Source organism: Trachinotus anak, unplaced genomic scaffold, assembly GCF_046630095.1.
Source record: "Trachinotus anak isolate AG129_WGS33_773 ecotype Australia unplaced genomic scaffold, CSIRO_AGI_Tana_v1 ptg000011l, whole genome shotgun sequence".
NCBI lineage: Eukaryota > Metazoa > Chordata > Actinopteri > Carangiformes > Carangidae > Trachinotus > Trachinotus anak.
This window is the reverse complement of record NW_027273862.1, coordinates 26,340,277-26,346,997: the sequence shown is the minus strand read 5'-3', so window position 1 is coordinate 26,346,997 and position 6,721 is coordinate 26,340,277. Positions and strand designations below refer to the sequence as shown.

Below are 6,721 nucleotides of genomic sequence, written 5' to 3'. Positions count from 1 at the left end.
ACCTGTCTTATTCGTTTGTTAAGGAGTTGGTTTTGAGCCTTTTCTATGATTTCCTCCACTCTATGCCCTCTCATAGTGGAATTTAAGCCTAGGCTAGTTGGTGTAAGCCTTTGTTGTCTGCATCTCAGACTGAACCATAGGTGATTTCTGTAATCTGCAATTTTCCGAGCCAACCTTTCATGTTTCCGCACCATTTTAAGGGTTGCCAACCCAAATTGTTGTGCAATAAGCCTGTGAATATTCTCATTTGTCCAGGTCATAGTATCTCAAAGGAATTTTAAATCGAAAACATCTGGACTTGGTTATTTGTCTAGGAAAAACGTTTCACCTCTCATCCAAGAGGCTTCATCAGTTCATGCTCGCATCTGACCAGGCTGGGACTGGTCCAACTATTTAACCTCTGGGAGGGGCTTTCACAAGGCTGATGAATGCTGATGCATGCATGCATGCATGCATGCATGCATGCATTGTTTTCTGCAGCGTATATTGGGGCTATCCTTAGTAAAAAAATAAATAAATAAATAAAAAAAAAAAAAAAAAAAAAAAGGTGAGGGGGGCTGTTTAGTGTATTTTTATAAGGACTATTATTCTACTGATTCCATGAATAAGGCTGTATTTTCTCCCTAACTGAGCTGCTAATGGTTCAGTGCACAACTGGCTGGCTTATGCTGAGATCGGGTTATTTGAGAATACCTCTCTGATGATGGTTAGCTCTGTATCCATTGACTTAGATTTTTTTTTTCCAGTTTAATCATGTCGAGCAATTAAAAAGGCAGTGTTCCCTCTCGTTATTATTTCTAAGTGAGTGCATCACACTGCTGGGCTGTACACTGTGGTTTGCAGCTCAGTCAGGTCTCCCTGCGGCGATGTCAGCTCTCCTTTATGAATAGCTTAACAGCCACTGTAGATCACAGTGAAACCAATTACTGAGGTGATTCAAAGGGAGCCGAGATTGAGCTTGCATGAGTTCAGATTCAGGAGACCTCAAGCTTGTATCTGGTGTTATATCACTGAGATATTCTCAACACATCAGAGACATTTCTGATCATCCAGATTTAAAAAAAAAAAAAAAAATCAAAATTGGTGCTTAGATCTTTTGATCACAGTAGTATTGTTTTTCACCATGGCATCTGGTAATGATGATGACAACTGGAGTTTTAGGATCATAAAGTTATCCAATCCCTTACAGTCTTATAATGGTGGGCATAAACCTTAAAGTTTGACATCATGGTCTCATTTCTCTTATAAATCATTCTCATAATTTCAAAGTTCTTTGTAATCATACTGCAACGGAGCAAATTTAAATCAACTTTATTTATATAGGACCAAATCATAGATTATCTGAAAGCACACAAGTAGAGCTTATTATGGAGAGAAACCCAACAGCACTATAGTGGACATTTTACTAGTTGCAAACGAGTGATATGTCTTTTGATGAGTGGAAGCTCTTCTCAGTTACACAAAAGATTTTCAGAAATTTAGTAGTATTACAAATGTTGGTGCACAAAGTTAACTGCTCTGGCTCTACTGTTTCAAATGAAATGGTTGAGGGAGCAGCCCTGTGATACACATCACACCCAGTGTTCATGGACGCCAGGGTAGTGGTGGATGGATGAATGGACCATTACTGCATTGAGCATGCATTTACATTTCACATATGCTGCACTGACTTTTAGTGGATTCATTGTACTGAAAAAAAATTGAATATAACTTTTTTGCAAATGAAATAAAAAAGGAAATAGATTTTTGGCACCTCAGACAAGTAGCAGGGAAACAGTAATACATTCTCCTGTTCAGTTTTCTGCTACAGCTTTTAATCAAATAACAGATGGCAAATGGCTGCAAAGGGTGCATCAATATTCTACATGGACCTGTTGAAAACCTAAAAAAAAAAAAAAAAAACTGAAGTCCTGCTTGTAATGGAGCTTGACTCCACCAGACTTAATATTCCAGTGAGTGCCTGAAACAGAGAGGGTAAGTGTTTGTCATGGCAGACATTTCTACTTGTCATTGCAGAAAAAAAAAAAAAAAAAAAAAAGAGCACAGGTGGAACTAATAACACTAATGATGACTCTGCTCCATTAAGTATCCCAGTAAGCCATGCCAGTTAGTCAGCATGCATAATGACAGGGTCTGTGAGCTGACACAAAAATATAAAAAAAATAAATAAATAAATGAATGGGTACAAATAAATTTTAAATTGCACCTGTAATCTCACTGATTTTGTGTATCAGCTAATTCTGCAGTGACCAGTAACGCTCATAGGAAGGGTTGTTTACCAGTGAGTTATATATAGAGTCAATTACAGTTCTCCCATCTGAGCCAAATGACTGCTCATACTGCATCGAGCATCCAGAATATTTTCACACACTTTACACTTACTTTGCATATTCCTCTTCTTTTGCAAGATGCATGTGTCGCTGAGGAACAAAGTGGGGGGCTGTGGGCGTACTTCCATTACATACCAGAGTGTCTGGGTTAAATAAAGGGTGACAACGAGTCTTGTTTGTCTCACAGCCAGACCCTTTCAAGAGCTCTTACTGCGATCTGCTGAGGCGTGTGGAGATACAACCTTTTTTTGTCCACAGTCTTTATCACCTCCCTTTGCACAGACCAAGCCATGGCTAAAGGTTACTGTAGAGGATGTGTGTGTGAGATGTTTAATGGTGCTAAAATGTTTGCCACTGAAAAACCGACACATGATATTATCCTACACGATTTTGCCTCTGCTTTGTTCTTCAGCTGCCACAGATCAGACCCTTTGCTTTCATGGAGCACAGTGTCGACTTGTGAAATAAATCTTAATGGAAATCAAAGATAACCCACTCAAATCACCAAAAAAAACAAAACAAAACAAAAAAAAAAAAACACCCCAACCCTAAAATCTTGCAATAAATACATATTTCTGATGTGTTTAGCATATTGCCCAAGTTCAGCCACAGCATTAATATGAAGCACTATGCTGCACATAAACAGAACTGTGTTGGACATTATGCAGCATGTCTATACCTCAACAATAAGTTCTCATTGACAACTTGTCACCTGACTACAGAGAACGTGAGTAGATGGTATGGCAGTGAGGATGTGAGAGTGAGTGAGGTATGGCAGCAGTGTATTTTACATTTCTGATTCAGTCCAAGGGTTACACACTGAAGCTGACAACTAATTCAAAACCAACAAAATAAACAGGAAAGCACAAGAGAGCAGGTAAGAATGTGCAGCTTTTTCTTGTTCTTGGTGTGTGCCTGTCTGCCTTTTGAAATGTTCTCATTTAACTTTAAATGCGTTTTAATGAATTAGTTTTGTTTAATAAGTGTCCTCCTTCTGTGAGACAGAGTTAGTTGCAGAGTCTGCAAAGTTTTTTCACGCACAACGCCACTGGCTCAAGTTACATTTTAGCAAGTACCAAGTCACACAGACAAACAAATGACAGCCCAGTAGCTCCTCTCTTCTCTGCTTTTGGCCTGAATCATCGCCAATCAGCTGAAATGGCAACAGGTGGACTGCAATCAGACTGATGGGACAGCTGTTGTGGTCGCACCTGGAATGTTTTCTCCTCGTGAACTCTGTCCATGTTAATGAAGCAGTGTTATTTTGTAAGTTGCTGATTTATTAGATTTGAAATGTTTCACCACTGAGAGCAAACATCTACCTCAAATCTGAAGCTCAAAGTAAAGCAAGATGTAACCGTGTTGCAGACATTGGAATTAATATACAACTGACTGATTCCTTGTCTGTTTGTCTGTTTACTGTATTCATTAAAAATATTTTAATCAAAATTGCTGCTTTCTTTGCATTTTTATTTTTTATTTTTAGATGAGGCCTAGTACAAATATTTTAGATTAAATCTTATTGAATTCTGCGGCTTCATTTGCCATCACAGAAAATTAGAGACACATAAATCAGCTACATAAACCAGGCTTTTACACAAAGTTTTAAAGCATGGTTTAAGTAGCAGCTAGGGAGTGGTAAAATTGTTTACCTGTGAAGGATTTTCAGAACAAAGAGGTGTATTTACAAGAAGAAGAAGAAAAGCAGGATATAAGTGGGCATTTTCACCTACACAGCAGTGCAGTGCTGCTATTGAGAGTTGTAATGGAGAGGATACACTGAGTTAGTCTGACATTTTTACACATTCATTAATAAGCCTACTGTTTTCTAAAATAAAATAAAATAGCACTGACTGTACAAATCACTTCATTACATCGACCGCGGTCATGATGAAGCAATTTCTGCCTCACATTTTCTCTCTAAATTTAAGTTGCTTCGCCCTCCCTCCAAGCAGCAAACTTCTCGCGGAGGAGATAGATGGCCTGAAAATCAACACAACACACGACTGGAATATGGCAAGAACTGATGCAGAATTCCCTGGCTGATCCAACATCGTGAGTGCCTGTAGACATATACATAAAGATCACCATTTTTTTTTAAGAGAACAGAACCAGTGCTTTGGCTAAGAGTGTTTTTTTTTTCTTGCTGAATTTTCAAAACATGAGAGCAGATGGATGACGCAAGTTCAGGATGTGTCCCTGCTGGCACATATTTTCTGTTTACGCTGATTTACCAGACATTCATCGCACAATCTGACATTCAGTGAAATTGATACTGGTCAGTCTGACACAGATCATAACCAAAGTTTTACTAGACTCATAATTGGACAGTGTGACATGCGATGAACCTGTAAGATTGCTGTTTTCACACAGTGGGGGACAGATGTGAGTAGGCTTGGTGTTGATACAGTAGTTTGTTGTCCTCTCCGGATCAAAAAATCTCAGAAACGATCATATTGGTTTTTTCTAACAATATGTTCCTTTGCTGGACAGGTCAATTAAATCACACCACCTCTGTTTCACACCCTCTGCATGTCCTTTACACCAAAAAAAAAAAAAAACAAACAAAAAAAACACAGGAAAAAATAAATAAAACTGAAGGAAAGCCACAGTGAAACCACATCAGTTTCAAATTTACATTACTACAAAGTTAATTTGTAAATATTAACGTTGAAAGGTGCAGAATTGCCACCTAAACGTGGCCAGATGATGTATGTACGTAATTTAGGTATGTTTCTTATTCCTTGTAGAAATAGATGCTTTTCCTTCAGGCATTTATCTCATCATACCAGCCTTGCAAGCTATCACCCAGGCAGTTTCTGCACAAAACACAGAACTGATGGTAAACAGGCATTAAGCTATATGTTGCAAAAACTGCCATAAAAACACTGATTGAGATGCAAATTCTGAAGGTACTGTATAGGTTACATGTCCAAAGACTGCTCTTAAAATCCAAATAATACCAGTATATTCCATGTGTCTTAATTAGAAAATGCTAAGTTTGAAATAAGGCCAATTTCAGAATATCCAGAATAATAGTGGTTTATTAGTGTCCAGGTAAATGTTCTGATTAAAGCACAGTCTGTAAACCCCCACACAGCTCTGGCAGGAGGTCTAATCAGCCAAAATAAGTGAGAGCACCTGTGTGGGTGGAGTAAAACTGTGCAGAACCTTAATTCCCTGTGCCGACAGTGCCTCCAGCTTTGTTCGGCACTCAATATAACATAGTTGGCAGTGTCCGTGGTCAGGAACCTGGCAAGAGTTCATGTCTTTTGAGGTGGACCAGCAACTGCTGGGGCACATCATGACTCATTTGTGCCCATCCCTGGCTGAAGGCCATATCATAAATAGCTTTTTTTAAGGAACAAAGTTGGTTATCAAGCTATATTTAAGTATGAGTATCAAAGTGATGTGCTGAGGAATCAATTTCATGTCAAAAGGCTGCAAATGGTTTCAGTATCCTCATACTTTATCCTTTGTGAAAATGCCCAGATTCCATTGGATTCAAAACTTGCTTCTTGCTTCTAATTGTCATTCAAGCACAAAGGACATGGCTGATTTAAAAAAAACAAAACAAAGGATGTAGGTGATGTGGCAGTGTTTGGATCATCTGTCTTTGCTGACTCCCCTGTTTAAAGCATTATCTCACAACAGTGAATGCAGGTTTTAAAAAAGTGAATCAGTCCATGGGGACGTAATGGGGTGCAAAGTGGTAATAGCAATGGATTAACAGGGATTCAGAGGAGATTTGAGTTGATATTGAGTTGCATTGCCGGTGCTGCAAAGCAATTTTTGACAGGTGCTCTAGAGGAATACAATGACGGGAGTGAAAATACATTGATATTGAATTTTCATGAGGACCAAAGCAGTGCAATTACTATGCCTGTTTTTCAATGTAGCACACAATTGGACTGGGAATAGTTTCACTCAGTGCCTGGAAAGGCTCAACTGCTGTGGTTAGCTGACCCTGTAATAAAATAAACCATGACAATACCTGCCTAATCTTCTAATTTCAATTAGAAAATTTGAACTTTTTTGGGAAACAAAGGATGCAGTATATGTCATGCGAGGAATACATGTAGTTTTGAATTTGTATATTTTTCAAGAGTGAAGTTCTTGAATGAAAATCCACCAAACATTTATTCACATTAAATTCTGGAAACAATACTCCAGTTTGAGGTGCTATGGCAGCCAGTTTATAAAACATTTAAAGGGGCTATTAGTAAGTTTTCTCCACCGTCGAAAGTGGTTTCTTGTTGGGAGTGGGTGGTGGTGATTGTTGTGGGATAAGAGGTTAATACGGCATGACCAGTGCTATGTCTTCAGGGCAGATTGGAGGTTACAGTCAGTCACTATCAGAAAGTAGCAAGATGGGACATGGTTAGCGTGCT

General features: G+C 38.6%; 1 long non-coding RNA gene across 1 annotated transcript; it reads right to left on the bottom strand.

Annotated features, from left to right (window-relative positions):
- Nucleotides 1-528: 528 nt before the first annotated feature.
- LOC139628453 (uncharacterized) lies at nucleotides 529-2,848 on the bottom strand. The gene is made up of 2 exons (XR_011692782.1): nucleotides 2,383-2,848; nucleotides 529-1,960 (listed from the first exon to the last, which is right to left on the bottom strand). It is a non-coding gene; the product is annotated as an uncharacterized lncRNA (long non-coding RNA).
- Nucleotides 2,849-6,721: the final 3,873 nt, after the last annotated feature.